General features: G+C 45.3%; 2 pseudogenes; both read left to right on the forward strand.

The window, feature by feature from the left end:
* The first annotated feature begins 991 nt into the window (after positions 1 to 991).
* Positions 992 to 14,297, forward strand: LOC140596570 (dnaJ homolog subfamily A member 1 pseudogene; annotated as a pseudogene).
* A 990-nt stretch (positions 14,298 to 15,287) lies between these two features.
* LOC112908134 (microtubule-associated protein RP/EB family member 1 pseudogene) lies at positions 15,288 to 16,323 on the forward strand (annotated as a pseudogene).
* The last annotated feature ends 563 nt before the right edge of the window (positions 16,324 to 16,886 follow it).

Here is a 16,886-nt window from a genome sequence, read left to right on the forward strand (position 1 = left end):
CCGGATCCCCTGAGAGGCTCGCATTCCAGCAGCCCTGCCTGTCATCCCCTTAGGATGAGCAAGTAGCAGCAGTAAGGGCAGGAGAGCTGTTAGGGAGACAGCCAGAGAGCTTGGAGGACCAGTTTCCTAAGAAAACAGCCCTTGCTTTTGTGCCCTGCCCTGTATTGTTGCTCAACATTAGAAACATGACAAATATAAGGCAATTAAGTGGAATATAGGTAAGACTATGTAGAATTAAGTGTTGGAAGGAGGTAAGCTTAAAAAGGAGGATTAAGTTAGAATGCTGCTGTAGTGAACAGGGAGAAAGAGATGAAGACTAATTCAAACCAATCTTTCACCTGTTGCTTAAATCCAAACTCTAGAGGATTAGAATCCAGACTCGGATTAGATTTAGGTGCATGGCTAGGTAGAGAGACGAATCCAGCAGAGTGGTTCCGACCTGGCCATCTAGGTGCAGAATGCTATCAGAAAGGGAAGATAGGTTTGGAGAGAATGCACACAAGATCCATTTTGTGATGGGAGAGATCATGAAACAGGTAGATGAATATACCTGGGTCTGAAGCTCTGTTCAGGCTGGTCATTTGCAAGGTGGAAAAGAGATCTAGAGGTATTAGGTCACCGGGGCTTTCGTTTGTCATCCTGGAGAGAATTCTCAGGATAAACAGTTTAGAGTCCCATGGAACAGAACTGTTAAGGAGAACATGGTAGAAAAAGGAGCCAGCAAAGGAGATGAAGCAGCAGCACAGAGGGTGAGGGTACAGATCAGGGGAGTGTATCTAAAGGAGAGCAGAACCCGGGCAAGGAAGAAGCAGGAGGATCAGACTCAAACTTGAAGTACAGGAAAACAAGTGGCACCTCAGCCCTTCGTGGAGAAGTCCACGATGACCTGGTAGGAACTTGGATATTCCACAACCCACAGAAGGTTCTCCTTGAAGTCCTGTGGTGCTCTGGCCTCCGGATTTAAGAGGAGTCAAAAGACTCACCTAGAGCCATGAGGAACAGAAGTTCCAACCCAGGGGTTGTCAAGAAAACTGACAAGAACATTAAGGTGAAAGACCAGGAGAGTCTATATTCTAAAAACATCCAGAAGCATTGGTGAGGGGATAGCCCCCGAAAGACTTTTCTGGAATGCTGTATTCGACATAGAATTCAATGTGCCTTCTAGTTTTAAAAAGCAAGCCTGCCTGGGCTCTGTCCTACAGGTGATGGATATTAAGAGACCTGGCTGGGGCTGCATGAAAATTCAGCCATGCACCCAACCAACCTCAGCAAAGAAACTCAATGTGGGCTTGACCCACAGTGCTAAGCCTGGAGCCAACACACCGAATTACACCATTGTTATAGTCCCAAGCCAAGGATTCCTCCCCAGTACCTGGTCTTGAATTAGGTTTCTTAGCAGTCAAGAAACCAATTGTTTCCAATAATACTCCCAGCGGAGCCCTGAGAACAGGTGTGGAGTCTCATCTAGGTCTTCCGGCTTTCTGAACCACCACTAGACTGGGCCCCAACTAGCTATTCACTGTGGCTCCCTCTCAGTTATACTGGAAGCTGGACCACCTCACTCCACAGCCCAACCCTGGAGTCCTGTGACATTTCCCCCCCCCCCCTTACATGATTGGGAAGGAAGTCATGGCATGCTAGGTAAAGATGCCCAGCCTAACTTCCTACAGAGGATCTCAAAACGTACAGTTCCACTTCTCTAGGGCCCAATAAAGTCTGAAAGCCTTTCTCCATGTTCCTGGGAAGTCACACCTCTTAAGGTCTGCTCTCTTCCTCCTGAGAGGGGAGGAATTTGAACTGAGAGGGTTTTGAGGTAGGAGGAGACATCCTCAAGCTTTGCCTTCCTGCCCCTCAAGCTTTGTTGGGAACTGGGGAGATGACAAGGGGTGAAGTGAAGTGCCAATGATGCAGTAGGAAGCAAGATCTATCCTTTGGCTGGGCACTCCGTGCTTCCAGACTGGTCCATATTCTGGTAGCTCATGGAGCACTGAGCACTGGGAACATCTTAATATATTCAGGTTCTGTTTTTATTAGTAGCATTGTATACTGGAAATAGGAGTTATAGCCTATAATATACAGTTGCATCAGAAACTTCAGACACATTAAGAAAACATTGATTTTGAGTAAATGAGAGATCACTTAGTCTTTTGTTACAAAGGATAAGCTCCTCTCCTACATCTCCATCAGCACAAAGGAACCCATCAGAAACTGAAAGCAGGTGGGATGGTTTGAAGAAAAACCATTAGTCACAAAAGACTGAATCATTTTCTTCAACTCCTATCAAACATGGTTAGTGTCAAATCCAGGGCCTCTAGAAGAGCGGGCCAGGCTCACAAAGGGTCAGAAACATCCTGGGGTCCCCTTCTTACTGGTTATGTAAGGCAGAAAAGGGAGAGGGGGGCCTCACAGCACAACTGGGTCAAGCCTGTACCTCAGGAGCCTAAGTGTCCAGTTTCAAATGTGTGGGGGGGAACCTTTCCCCTCCAGACAGGTTGCCCCTCTACTTCACCCTCACAGCAGTGGTCAGATTCAAGGTACTTCAAGCAATCCCAGAGCTCTAGTGCTGGTGAGGACTGCAGAGGAGCATCAGTTAAGGATACTGCCCCTGTGCAGGGAGCAGCTCTCAGAAGAGCCCCATCAGGTTTCATCCTTGGCAGCATTTTTCCATTACTTCAAGACCTAGAAGCATTTGTTCCACCAGATGGTTTACTTCATTTGAGATAGGGCCCTTTGCACCATTTGATTTGGAGGGGGATATGGTCTATAAGTTCAAGCAGCAGTTAGAGGCTGTGGCCAAGACGCACTGGTAGAGAAGTCAGTTTGGGAAGCTATCAGAACCATTCCCAGGATAGTCCTTCTCATCCTGGAACCAGTACTCCTGGGCTTTTAATTCTTCATGCACATGAACTTGCCCCTATCCATGGCAGCTTTAGTCACCAGTGTGGCCTGGTAGCCTTTCCCTCATGACCTCCTTACTATCAACCAGGTTAGTATTGCTATATCCTATGAAGGAATCTCTCGCCCAGGCTTAGTTGGAAGTAGAGGAGCTACTTCTAGCCTCCTAGAACCATCTTGTGATTACAAGACCAAGGACTTTCAGAGCTGATGACACCATCAGGCCCCTCTCCTACTGTTCCCAAATCAGATGCCCATCAACATAACAATTGGATCCGTCCAAATCAGAATCCACTGGGGACATCATGTAAAAAAAAAAAAAAAAAAACCAGCCTGGGAACACAACACCCTTTGGGATCTAAGATAATTTCCTTTGGCCTGCAGTACAAAGGTCTTTCATTCAAAGCTCTAAAAACTTGTGCTTTCCCATCCCTCGATGTTACTTGGCAATGGGAAGATGTGTCACTATTTTTATAAAAAAAATCAAATCAAGGGTCAAGGACAGACAAGGACATTTTGTCCTTGAAGGATACCCAAAGTTGGCCAAGGTCATACTCACTTGGATATATTTGCAGAGTAGGTCTGCAGCTGAGCAAGGAGCTAGCTGTGAACCTTTGGGATTTTTGTCACAGGACATGGGGGAAAAGTACCTCTTGCTTAAGAGCCACCAAACACAGATTGGAGCATGTGGTGGGGGCAGAGGTGAGGGTATATGTGGCAAGACCTCGGGTTCAGGCTAACAGAGGCCAAACAAGGAGTTCTGGTGACAACATGGTGACATGTCAGAGACCCTGATACCAGGAGAGACGGTGGGATTCAGGACCACCAATGATAGAGCTCTACCACTTTCTAGCAGTCTTCAGGTTCTCCAGTCCAAGAAGCTGTGCCATGGCCTTTCTGGAATCCATTTATAACTCAGCCCTAGGACACTGGACACAGTTAACAAAAGTTAGAAGGGACCACGGCCTGGCAGAATGGTTCCTTAGAAAAAGGGTCACTATCTTATGCACAATATTGAGATATTGTGAGCTACCTTGGGGGGTTGGCTCTAAGGTTTCCTCTCTGGTGGAAGATGCTGAGGAGACAATCCTGGAATCTAGTGGCTGAAGCTTATGCTAGGCCTTTCAGGGGGTGCTGGTCTGATAGAGCATTGGAACAGCTTCCTGAAGACATAGCTATAGCACTAGCTCAGAGGCAACCCTCTGCAAGGACAGGTATCCTCCTGGATGCATGCAAACAGAGGTCTCTAAGGGGCTAGGTCCCTAGGGGAAGGGACACATGGGTATAGAAACCAAGAGGTTGAAATAGCAGAGCACCTCCCCCCTTTGCCATAACTGACTCGCTGGGGACTTCGTGCTTCCTGTCCCTGCAACTCTTGCTTCTTCTATAATAGATTCTGTTCAAGAATAGCACACTCTTGCCATAGGATCCTGTTGACCTTCCAATCTTAACTGTTACTGGGGATCTTGGGTTCCTTGTGTCCGAAACCAGCAGACAAAAAGGGCCACTATTCTGGTAGGAGCATTGGCCCTGATCATCAAAATGCAATAGGGCTTCTTTGATATCAGGCAGCAGGAGGGGATCTAGGGCATGGAGTAGTCCTCTTGGACATGTTGTCCCACTTGAGTGAAAGAATGACTAGTACAGCAACACCAGCCTGAGAAGGGAGGAGTATCAGGCACTCAGACCCCTCAGGAATGAGAGTTTGAGTCATATCATCAAGTTAGTCACTGAGACCAGGGAAGGTGTGGGTTGGTAAAGAGAATTTAGGATGGATAGTGGAGGAGTAAAAGTGAGTGCCAGTAGCCCCCGGAGACTGCCTGCAGTGATGGGCACTAGTTCTTTCTTCCAGTCTCCCACTTCTAAGTTTGCCCACTAGGGACTGGGAAGCTGTTCCTCTACACATGTGAGGTGGACTTCAGTAGGACAGGTGAGGGCTAGGGCAGCTATGAAGTATAGGCCTTGCATCCTTAAGGTTTACCTTAAAGGGGAATACTTGTCTGACAGGCTCCAGTGGTCAGTGATTTCAGGAGTCATCCCACCATTTGATTGAACGGTGTATTCTTCATAGGCAGCCCTTGCCAGTGATTTTGCAGCTCTACCCCACACTGGACCTCCAGTGGCCGTGCCCTGGAAGTCCCCCATTTGGTTGAAGTGGCCAGATCTGTACTGTGACTGGGCCCTGCTAGGGGGAGGAAGTGGAGGAGGAAATGAAGTGATGGGAGGCCATACACTCCTCTGGCTATCTGGTCAGGAACTACAAGCTGACCTAGGTGATGCTTAGCAGGTCTGTTCACTGGGACCAGAAGTGTTACAAAGATTATACTTTTAGTCCATTGAACAGAGACCTGTTCCGCCTGTGTCTCTGCCTTTCTCTCGTGAATAGAAATATTAAAAAATATTTTATTCATGAGAGAGATACAGGCAGAGGGAGAAGTAGGCTCCATGTAGGGAACCTGATGCGGGACTCGATCCTGGGTCTCCAGGATTCCACCTCGGGCCAAAGGTGGCACTAAATGGCCGAGCCACAGGGGCTGCCCAAATAAAATCTTAAAAAAAAAAAAAAAGGAAAAAAGGAGAACCCAAATACTACACCACATGTCATAGGGTTTCAACTAGCTGTGAAAGTAGGTCAACCTTCAACTGGCCAGCTTGGGGGTGGGGGGGTGGGAGGAACTTAACAGGCCAGCTGGGCACTTGAGGGCCAAAAAAAATTCTGAAGTGTGTACAAGATTATCACCAACACACTCTGTATCCTTAGAATAAGCTGTTCCATTAAAGTAGAAGTGTTCACACTGGGAATTGCCCATGAAACAGCTTTCTTTTCGAAAGGGAGTTAACCCTGCTTCCTAAAGTGAGCAACTGATGTGCTGGCAGTACACTCACAGACATGGGTCTAGCTTTGGAAGACTTGACACTCCCTGGCATGGGATTCTGGAGAACTTAGGGGGTGGTCATGAAAGATGCCATGTGGAGACTTGAACTGCAAGGAGAGATGCCCCAGTCAGAGGTAGTGGGAGTGAGACAGGGCCCTGGATCCAAAGAGGAATGTGGGATTTCAAGACCTAGAACAAAACAGAGGAAGGTAGAGATTTTTCCATATACCTCCTGCCCCACAGGTGCATAGGTACCTCCATTATCAGCATCCTCCAATAGGGCTGTAATATCCACATCCAATAAAGTTGTAATATCTTATTTACAATATTGTAATATCTGGGGATGTTTTAGGTTCATTAAGAGTTCATAGTTTACTTCAGGGGTCTACTCTTGGTGGAATAGCATTTTTAGGGTAGTGAAGACCCTCTATGACCTAAGTACATGCTGTTGTGTATTTGACACATAGGATGTACAATGTCAAGTCTCCATTTTAATTTCCTTCAAGAAGCCTCCTGCCAACATCCTAGTATTAACTTCCACTGGTCCTTTTCTCTCTGAAGGGCTTGGACCCTGAGAATCACTTGTTCCCAATGATCTTGATATATGGATTATTTTAGGACAAGGAGATCTGGCAATGCAAGTGTCGGGAAATTCCACCCTCCACTAGAGGCAGGGGAGTTCTTGAACACCTGCTCCCACGAAGTGTCTAATGATCAGAGGGGACATTCCTCTCCCATTGTAAGGGCTACCCATATTGAGGCATGTGCTATTTTCTTTGGGCTCATGTTTAATACCAGTAAAAATTCAGGTAAGAAAGGATTTAGGAGGTTTTCCTTGGACTACGGTCCTGAGAAAGAACAAGTCTACTTACAAGTCTACTTACTGGTAGCTTCCATAATTGATTCCTATTATGGCTGTGCCTGTGATCAGATGCACAGATGCCACAGGAAAACAGCTTTTCAAGTTCTGGGATGTCTGAGAAAAGCAACTCTAAGTCTGGTAAGCTGACCTATTTGACTTTTGCTTTGAGTATACAATCCTTCAAAATTCCAATCTACTTCATTTCCAAGGCCACTGAATCATCTTTCAGCGCAAGCACCTCTGAGCCTCTCCAAGAAACATTGGCCTACATCCTACTAAATACTGTGTTAAGACTCCATTTGTGAGCAGGTTGGCATGTTTTCTGTGATCAGGCGGGGGATAGACCCCTTGCTGTGAGGGGAGTTAGAGCCTCCAGGTTTTTTTTTTTAATATTTATTAATGAGAGAGAGATACAGAGGGAAAGGGAGAAGCAGGCTCCATGCAGGGAGCCTGAGGTGGGACTCGATTCCAGGTCTCCATGATCAGGCCCTGGGCTGAAGGCGTCGCTAAACCGCTGAGCCACCCGGGCTGCCCTGAGCTTCCAGATTTCTTAGAGTGGATCAATGCCCTTCCAAGGAAGAAAGGAGCATTTCTGGAGAACTTGCGGACGGTCAGGAATTGGAGTCACGTTGGCCATTGTCTGAAACCTATCAAGCAGAGGGCAGAGTGACACCTCTTTGGTCTGAGTTTTGGGGGAACAGCTCTTCCTAGGCCCTGGTAGGCCCCTTCTTCCTGAGCTCAGGAAAGGGAGGAAAGGGCTAGCAATATGATGCATAGCCAGTGTCACTGCATTTGGTCCCAGGACCTTGTCTTCTCCCATCTCCAAAGATTCCCCTGACCCTCAGTCACCACCTTTGCTACCCTCACTGGTTTAGGGGAGAATTAATCCTCATTCCTGAGGAGGAGTCCCCAGTAGACTTCTTCTTCTCAGGTTGGGTTGCAAAACTTGTCCATTCATAGTCACACCTGGGAAAGGGAATACAGTTGTCCAAGTAGATCACTGGGCTACCATACTTTGCCCATTGCCCTCCTCGTATACTGGCAGCTCCACACCTTCACCTGATCAGCCAGAGTCAGCCACCCCTGCTGCAGTCATGACTTTTCCTGCCTGTGGGTCCTGGATACCAGGAATCCAAGTTGTCTGGGCTGCAGTCATATCCTAGGATTCAATGGGACCCTTGCTGTGTCCCCTGGCAAGAATGAGCCCTCCCTCCTATCCTTTCCCCCAAGCTCTTCTCTTGGAACTAGGCCTCTAACCCTGCAGAGCCAAGTTTGAGATAGTAAACACAAAGTCCCCCATGGGTCAGTGGCAATGGTAGTATTATCACCACACCTACTTCTACACTTTGGTTTCTAGACCCATGTTCTCTTTATTGGGATAGACCACCACAGAAGAGTTCTGTTCAGGGTTCTCAATCCTCAAGGATGGCACCCATCCTCACAGATCATTGCTAAACTATTGCTTCAACTGCTTAAACAGCAGGCTAATGTTTTGCTTCATTAGGACCATTCTCTGTGGGGCTATATGCACATGGCATACCTTTAGGTAGGATCTTGGGAACCCACAATCTGATTTTCTCTGGACGGTGTGCTATGAGTGCCACTGTGCACCTTTTTCCTCATCGAGCTCTCTACCAGCCCTGAGGTTTGCTGGATTATGCAGCTCAAGTTTCATGTCAAGGCCATTTGCTCCACAGCCTGGACGTGTTGTAGAGCCCTTTTCAGCTCTCAACCGCAAACAAAGCTGACAGCTTCTTCCAGGTCATTGAGTATGTGGGTTAGAACAGTACATGCCTAGATCTAGAGTATAGCCTCTAGAACCCTCATGGCACCTGTCAGGCACTGGGATTCTTTGCAGTTGTAGATGCAAGATGCCACAATTTCTTTTCCTACAAAGGGATGCCCCAGTGTACCTTAAGCTCTTGAATTCTACAAGATTTTGGGAACTTATTTCCAGAAGAATTGGAGTTTGTCTCCTACCCTCTGAGATACATGTGTTTTACCAAGGCCTCCTATATACTAGCCTCTTCTTACTCCGCATGGTCAACATGACACTGAACTGGCTGGGCATCCTGAAGGGAAAAAAAAACAATTATGTTGACAGTCCTTCTGTAGTATGGACAGAACAAGTTTAGACAGTCTTGGAAAACTGAATGCATATGGTGATCAGGCTCAGGAGTTAGGCTTGAGTATTATGTCCCTTACCCTTTAATCTTTTGATCCTAATATTCAGCCAAACGTGCTGCTTAATATCGGACATGTTCTCAATCATTTCTACAGTTCTTTGAAAGTCATGGTTCCTTGACTACAATAGTCAACTGCTCTGACCACTTTGCTTGGGTCACTATAAGGGTGTGGAATAATCCCCATTGCTAATTAGGGAGCCAAATTCCATGAACACTTCCCCTGCCTTTAACCTAGTCCTGTAGGAAGTGAACTTAGGGTTGCCATGTCCCACTCACTAGTGGGTCCCCAATAGCCTTCACAAGTGCAGGATCTCCCATTCAATTTCTGGACTCCTGTAATAGATTCTCCCCAGCATGCCCACTTCACTGGGCCCCATCGCCCCTTTCTGTGCTGCCAAGGTAACTCCAGTATTTCATTTAGAACCTCTAGGAAATTTGTGGAGTAAGGTTCTGCCTGGTGAGTTTCTACTGTCCTGGAGGTCTTAGAGTATATTCCAAGAAAGGGACTCCACGTTGACAAGCTCCTTCATTCCATCTTAATTTAAGCCCCTTTAGATCAAGCAGCTTCACTATCCGGTCCTATGTGAACTATCCTGGCTCCTAGAGCCACATGTTTAGACGGCTAGCTGTTTTTGGTAGAGACCAGTTCTGGTTCCCCTGCTTTATCTTCTCCTGGACCATACCATAGAAACCTGATAACTCTTATGAGAAGAGTGGCCCAGTTTCTCGGCTGTGAAGGCACCACCAAGGAAGCCAAGATGGTCCCACCCAAGGAATCTGGGACAGGTGAGATTCAGTACTATGCTCCAGGAAAGCCTGCTGCAACTTCTACAGGAGATGCTGCCTTTGAGCTCAGCTGCACATCAAGGCCAGAGGATTCCCAGGAGTAGGAATTAAGGATCCTGGGGCCTGCTCCACCACGGAGAATTCGAACTCCTGGGAGGAGCCCAGTTTTTATGATGTTTGGTGCTTCATAACCATGTGGCGGGCTTCCTTGCCAGGATGAGGCACTTGGGTTTTGGTAACCATAGGTAGAGGTGCTTCATGTGGACATAGAGCCTCAGGAATGGTGTTCCTGCAGCCAGACTGGCCATTCACATGTTCCTTCTCCCTCCCTGTCCCAGGGGCTAACACTGCCTAATCAGTGCAAGATTTAGGCTCAGTCTAATCCTGGCTGTGTCAGGAGCCTCTTAGACCCTAGCCTGAGAGCAAGAGCCAGGCTTTGGGGGGGGGAGGGTAGTTGAATATTTAGCCCCTGAATATTTCATTGAACCAGAGAATGCCTAGATCTTCTGTTTCTCAGCCTCAAGCCCTAGCAGGACTATGGAGGATGTACAGGCATTTCAGAAGCCCTAGAAATATCACCATTTATTTAGGAATGAACATGAATTATGGAGATGAACACTCAGGTCTCCTACTGGCTCTGAGGTTTTCTCATATTGGAGACTTCTTGGAGGTTTCTCCAAGCTGTGAGGAAACCAGGACCCCCAGGTTCATCCAGAACCACACATGAAGGGTCTATTTTTATATGTGAACTGATTTCTTTCAACACTAGTCAGAACTCAGGCAAAAAGCCTCCAAGATACAGGAGACCCAGTTAACGTTAGAAAGATAGGAGCATCATGGTAGACCACCACCTCAGCCATGCTGGTGGAGCCCTTATTTTGGGCCCTGTACCCAAGGGCCTGCCTGGCCGCATACCCCCACTAGCCCACTCACCCCTGATTTTTTACTTCCGGTCTCTTTAGCATTCTCCAGCATTTCTCTTTCGGCAATCTGGACTTTCAGTTCACCGTTTCACAATACCAAATTCTACCGGGACATATACGAGTCAGTTATTTTGTTTAGCACTATACCAAGTTTTCCTTTTTGCTACAAATTAGCAGCATAATCACATCTGAGAGGTTTACAGAAAAAAAAAAAAAGCCAGAACATAGAATTATAGGAACTTTCTGCATCCTGGGCATAATGAGCCTATGATAGTTCTGTTTCATGATGTTATACTAAATTTGGAATTTTGAGTTTCTGAAGAGTATTGTGATCAGTTGAGAGGCTCTGAGAAAACACTTTAGAAGTTTGGGGGGAAAAAATGATCTGTTCCCAAGACAAAGTTATACTTAAGTCCAGATCAACTAAGTGAATCCTACAGATGGATTTTCAGTTGGAGTGGTTAGTCTTAATTTAGGTTTAATTTGAGACTTAACCTACAATGTCCATGTGAGTAAGGTGCTGTTTGGGAGTAACTGCCTATAGGTCTGAGAGTTGAGACACAAGGTCTTAAAGTACTTACCAAATGGCTCTTTTATCTAGAAGTTCCTATGATGATTGAGGATTAGGGTTTTCTTGTACACAAATGAATTCCCTGTTTTCAGTAGGATAGCAAAGTATGGCTTAATACAATCAGTTGGAAAAGAACTATGGGATGGCCCGTGAGATCTTGTTTTTCTGTAAGTGAATAAACGCTAATGTGTGAGGAGTTAAGCTATCAGCTTTTGACTTTCAGGCTTCCAGGTACGTTTTTACCTACTCCCCTACCCCACATTAGGAAAAAACTTAAGCGTATTGAAAAGTTGAAGTTTTATAGTGCTGCACCACTTAGTCACTACAGTTACCATTTTGGTATTTGCTTTGTTTTTGATGTATTTGTTACAGGCGTCAGCTGCGTTTGCCCTAAGTACATAGAGTAGTTAATATGCATGTTCTAGTTCGATATTGGTTTACAGCTTCTTCCCTTTGAAAGAAAAGGCACTTAAGATCTGTGCATCTCATCACAAGGGTGCCATTTAAGCCATGTTGGAAGTGCCTGTGCCAATAACCCAAATCCTGATCACAAAGTCCTCACTACCCCAGAGATCTCCCTTCAAGTCTGCTCTCTTCCCTTTTCTGTCCTGTGTACAGCTCAGGACATTGAAGACCAAGAGTAGAATTTACATTCTTTCTGGATCATTTATTATTTCATACAACCTCTCGCTTTCATTTTGACTAAATCTATTGGCAGAAGGGTCTTGACCTTCACCAATATTTCTATCCCTTTAACCTTGTAAATTTAACAGGAGCTATTACTCCAAGGCCTGGCCATTCCTGAGGGTGTCTGGGTCTAACAGAGGACCTGCACCTCGGACCTTCCCTGGTCTCGGCCCATCATACTACTTCAGCATGTCCTAATGTATCTTACTAGTTCAGCTAAGTCCTCTTGTACAAATTTAATCTTGAGACCATAAACTGAGACAACACAAAATAAAGCTGGGTATTTGGGTTGGCTGGTTTTGGAGAAAGATGGAGTAGGTATCGCCAGTCATCCTGGATTTTCTCAAGCTAAAAACTCCTAAGAATCTGTTCCCTAGCCAGTACAGACTGGTCAGCTCCATGAACTCAAGTATCACCATGGATATAGAGGTCCTTTTACATAGCCTCATTTGCTACAGGTGAGCAGCAAGACCCTAAGTCATTTCAGCTACCAGCTCTTGCAGAATTTGCTTCATTTGAGCCACTTTCCCCCCACAATCCTCCCTTTAGTATTCAACAGTCAGTGGCCAAACAGATGCGAGTGTAGAATACCTGCATGCTTTGACCTAAGGCATTTTTGGGCTTGGATCCAAGTTCGATGGCTCTTTTGCCCTCGTCTTAGGCTTAATACCCATCCATCCTGTCCGACTATTTCTCAATATCTTCTGGAAAAATTGAAACAGGAGAGAACTACAAGATTCAGGGGGAAAATCATGCTGCTTACTGATACTCGGTCATTGGAAGTTTATCTGCATGTAGGCAACAGAGATCTTAGTGCCCTCATTCCATCATTGTGGGGTGACAAGTTTGCCGGTATTCAATAGAACTGCTAGGAAGACCGGCACTATAAGTCTTCTTTCCATCCCTGTCCCCCTTGTTGGCCTCTTGGTCAACGGAAGAAATAAGACCATCCAGATCTTAACTATTGTAGCAATTCCAATTAGAGAGCTTTCCTGGGAATGTAGCCTGTAGTTAGACTGAAGTCACTCCTACTCCTTAATTGCCAAAGATGTAGAATCATCTGACTTAACAGATGTACAGTTGAATCCTAACCAGAATCTTTAAAGCATCATCCAACTCTAATACAAAGTTATTGGAAACAGAGCTTGTTAGTTCTTAGAGACCTAGTAGCCAGGGACCTAGGTTACTAAGTGCTATTCATGTTGAATACTGGTCCAAAAATACAGCTGGGTCAGTTCTAGAAAGCCAGGTGGTTTTTGTTTTTGACCTATTGACTTGTTCTTGACCATATTCTAGTTCCAGCAAGAAGCATTTGTACTAGCTCCAATTCCTCTTTACCCAACTAAGAACTAAGTATAATTGCTCAACTATAGCTAGTGAATTTATATTTTTGGGCCTCTAGACAAGAGCAGGTGTCACAAGTAGCTTTTTTTTTTTGGAGGAGAGGAGTTACTGACCACCTTCCATTTGTATTATTCTTATCATGGGAATCCACGCTTGTGTATCATGCAGGAGGGAAGTATCGGTCTTAGAAGTTTTCCAGTAGCCCGTACTTGCCTTAATTTGGGGGCTTCTGGATATCCTTAGGGAAGGACAGTCTACTGGAGGGGAGAGCATTTTAAATATCTGGAAGTCTAACAATCAGCCCCAATAGAGGATTAGTAGGGAGCAGGGGGGCAGGCAGATTTAAGCCTGGTATCTGCATAGCAGTAGTACCCGATTTGGATACATCCTGTTTTGAGAGTACAAGTATTGTTTATCACAGACTTAGCCTCAATCTTGACCTCTGCTTCCATGGTGAGGGAGACCAAGAACCAGGACTTGAACCAGGAGATATTATCATTGTTTTAGATCAGAAGGACCATGCTGTTTTTACTCGACGAGGAGAAGATCTTTTCATGTGTATGGATATACAGCTGGTTGAAGCCCTGTGTGGCTTTCAAAAGCCAATATCTACTCTTGACAACCGAACCATCGTCATCACCTCTCATCCAGGTCAGATTGTCAAGCATGGGGATATCAAGTGTGTGTTAAATGAAGGCATGCCAATTTATCATAGACCATATGAGAAGGGTCGCCTAATCATCGAATTTAAGGTAAACTTCCCCGAGAACGGCTTTCTCTCTCCTGATAAACTTTCTTTGCTGGAAAAACTCCTACCTGAGAGGAAGGAAGTAGAAGAGACTGATGAAATGGACCAGGTAGAACTTGTGGACTTTGATCCCAATCAGGAAAGACGGCACCATTACAATGGGGAAGCATATGAGGATGATGAACATCATCCTAGGGGTGGTGTTCAGTGTCAGACTTCTTAATGGGGCTGGTGAATAACACTGCTGCTGGCATTTTATATGCAGTAGTGGATGAGTGAAGGACTATAATCATAGCTCACTACTTGCTATTGTTTTTGTTTTAATATTCAACTATAGTAGTGTTTTAAAAGTTAAATGAAGAATAAACTCAAATATAAAAGCTCTGACTTTGCCCTGTATGTATGATGACTTCAGTGTGCAAGATTCTGAGTGGATTAGAGCATGTTGGAAAAAAAAAATTCTTCCATTTCTGCAATGGTCTATTTGATTCCTTCGAACCTAGCCCACCACTAGCATATATTCCTGATGAACTGGCTTTGGCTGATAGGGTTGGAATGAAGTCAGCAGCAGTCCTGATTATTGCAAGAGGCTTAAAACTGGAGGTAGTATTAATGATAGGAGGGGAATTGGGGAATTGAAGTATTAGAGGAAATCTGTAGAAGGAAGTCTGCCTTCTGAAGTGTTTAGAGGTGGTACTAATTGGTCTGAAGCATAAGGGTAAAGACCATGGTTCTTCCAGAGTGGCTTAGGCCTAAAATAGAGACCCTGTGTTAAGAACTGTCTTGTTCCCTGGGGAAGATCAGAGGGCCTTGAATGGCCTTACAAGTTCCCCACTAGACTCTGCTCCTGTGGAGGAGGCCCCCCAGCTAGACAACCCTTCTTGTTAAGGGACTAGGCACAGCTTCTGCTTATCCCTAGGTGTCTGGTTTCCATTCCCTGCTAGCTTATAGAATTAGACAAAACTTAAGACATCTTCCATGGGAACCAGAGGACACCCACATCCTTGTCACTACAGAGCCAGCCTTTTACAACTCCTGGTTGTCCCTGTTCCATATGGCCCACATGGCATGTGTCCTCACCTAGGCTGTATGTAGGACAAGTTTCTGATATCTCATTATATCCCCGTACAGTGGTAATTGTTTACTTGCTCATCCATGGGTGAATAGGAGATTAAAACTGTTATATTCACAGCAGTAGTCATGGTCTGAGACAACATTCAGGATAGCTTTGTTTTTGCTTAAGTGTCAGAAGATGGGAATGGGGGCCAGAAGGATGAAGATAAGCAAACCAAAAGGTTTTTGTACTTTGATAATACTTAGCTGCCAACTATAGTTAGGAGTAAGGAGAGATTCTGGGAAGTATATATTAAAAAAACAAATTCAGGGGTCGGGTGGTTTGAACAAGACGAAGACGGAATCGAAGCCGGGCACAGGCAGTGGACGCGGTCCCGCCGAGAGCCGAAGATGGCAGTGAACGTATACTCAACGTCCGTCACCAGTGATAACCTAAGTCGACATGATATGCTGGCCTGCATCAATGAGTCTCTGCAGCTTAATCTGACAAAGATTGAATAGTTGTGCTCAGGGGCTGCCTATTGTCGGTTTATGGACATGCTATTCCCTGGCTCCATTGCCTTGAAGAAAGTGAAATTCCAGGCTACACTAGAGCATGAATACATCCAGAACTTCAAAATACTACAAGCAGGTTTTAAGAGAATGGGTGTTGACAAAATAATTCCTGTGGACAAATTATTAAAAGGAAAGTTTCAGGACAATTTTGAATTTGTTCAGTGGTTCAAGAAGTTTTTTGATGCAAACTATGATGGAAAAGACTATGACCCTGTAGCTGCCAGACAAGGTCAAGAAACTGCAGTGGCTCCCTCCCTTGTTGCTCCAGTTCTGAACAAACTGAAGAAACCTCTCAGCTCTAGCAGTGCAGCTCCACAGAGGCCCATTGCAACACACAGAACTAATGCAACCCCTAAGGCTGGCCCGGGTGTGGTGCGAAAGAATCCTGGTGTGGGCAACGGGGATGATGAAGCAGCTGAATTGATGCAGCAGGTCAATGTATTGAAACTTACCGTCGAAGACTTGGAGAAAGAGAGAGATTTCTACTTTGGAAAGCTAAGAAACATTGAATTGATTTGCCAGGAGAACGAAGGGGAAAACAACCCTGTATTGCAGAGGATCGTGGACATTCTCTATGCCACAGATGAAGGCTTTGTGATACCTGATGAAGGGGGCCCACAGGAGGAACAAGAAGAGTATTAACAGCCTGGACCAGCAAAGCAACATCCGAATTCTTCACTCCAAAACATGTGCTTAACTGTAAAATATCCCATTTTATTATTCTTAGAGGACTCACTGGTTTCTTTTCATGAGCAAACAGTACTTCTTCTTAAAGTGCACTTTGCAGAAGTTTCACCCCTTTTCCAATGAGTTTGAGTTGGGAGCTTTTACCCTGTAGCAGAGCAGTATTAACACCTAGTTGGGTCACCTGGAGAACAGAGAGGCTGACCATGGGGCTCACTGTGTGGATGCTGGTAACACTCACTGCTGGAGAAGGTGCTTTTTATGTTATACACTCAGGTGGAGTCCTCAGTAGAGAAATGTAAAGACTGATTTGAATTTTAAGCTAACGTGAAATCTTGGCAGAGAACGTTTTAATAAATAAATGCCTTAAGAGTATTTAAAATATGCTTCCATATTTCAAAATATAAAATGTACCATGACAGGAGATGTTACATGTTTGACAAGGTGTCTGGGAAGGAAGGGCCAGACCTCTGGACCTTTGGAATCTGCTGTTCACAGGCCTTGCAGGGCTGCTTGAATCCTCAAAGACCTAGACATTGGCTCAAAAGGGAAGTTTAAAACGTTGCTCTGTAAAGCCATTTGGTGTCCTTGACCAATCGTATCCCTCCTCTAAGAAGCAAGAGGCATTGTTGCCTGGATGAATAGAGGGCACGCTTCAGCCCTGAGATGTTGAAGAGCTTGAATTTCATTGAACA

This window comes from Vulpes vulpes, unplaced genomic scaffold, assembly GCF_048418805.1.
Source record: "Vulpes vulpes isolate BD-2025 unplaced genomic scaffold, VulVul3 Bu000000681, whole genome shotgun sequence".
Taxonomy (NCBI): Eukaryota; Metazoa; Chordata; class Mammalia; order Carnivora; family Canidae; genus Vulpes; species Vulpes vulpes.